The sequence below is a fragment of the Toxorhynchites rutilus genome, chromosome 2, assembly GCF_029784135.1.
Source record: "Toxorhynchites rutilus septentrionalis strain SRP chromosome 2, ASM2978413v1, whole genome shotgun sequence".
In the NCBI taxonomy this organism is placed as follows: Eukaryota; Metazoa; Arthropoda; class Insecta; order Diptera; family Culicidae; genus Toxorhynchites; species Toxorhynchites rutilus.
The window spans coordinates 193,304,378-193,305,418 of NC_073745.1; positions in this window are offsets into that span (position 1 = coordinate 193,304,378).

Sequence of the window (1,041 nt, forward strand, 5' to 3'; positions counted from 1 at the left end):
CACGACTCGCGTGACGCTGTAGTTGAACCACAGTTTCTCGTGCTGTTCGTGCCGCTTGTGGTGGTTGTGTTGGTGAACAATCATATAGCCGTGTGTCTGAGACTGTATGGTTGTACCGGTCAAGTGGTTGTGTTGGTAAATAAATATATTGCGCAACTCTGTGTAAATCAGACATTGTATGCGAGTGGCACGTTATTTACACCAAACTGCGGCTCAATATGCGCTCCATCGCGCTACGTTTGTGGCACGTTTGAGTCGTGTGGGAAGTCGCGTGTTCGTTTACGAGCGCTATACGCTTCTCAATTTGCGCCTAGCTTTATACTTAAAGGCTGTGCGTGTAATATGTATAAATGTAATATTGCTATTGTGTATTTTAAACCGTTATTGGTATTTATTTAAAGAAAAAGATATAACAGAATGAAAAAAACTCCAGAAAATATTTTTTGTTTAATTTTATTCAGTTTTAATAGTCATTTAATTAAGCCACCTCATTTATTCTCGGTATGTCAGACCTATTCGCGAGTATAGAAAGGTTAAAGTAACGATAGTACTACGTCAATTTTGCGGTTATACCACAATATCTTATACCCATTTCCGATCTTATATCTCAAAACGAAAAAAAATTGTTATTTCTATAATACTGTTTCAATTTAATAATTTTAATTAACCTAGTCGTATAGCACGAACGTTTTCATTAATGGGAACTCGTTAAATACTCCGGGAGCATGACTGGGAGGTTCTTATTCATTGACCTTATAGCCCGAACTTGGGACCAAAATATAAACCATATTACTAGTAAAATCATGTTTCGGTGAAATCAGTATATGAATTATTCAATGTGGTAGAAATTTCGTGCGCCTTTTTCACCTAGACATTGTCCATTGGAGAAGTCAAGCGCCCTTTCAACCCAGCCCTACATTTTCCGTCAGCTGTTCCATTTGCGGGTTGCGTTTTCTCCGCACGAAGACACGTGATGATGTTGGTGAATGAACACGCTACAAAACCAATGTGTAAACGCAGTCATCTTCCAGTCAGCCCGAA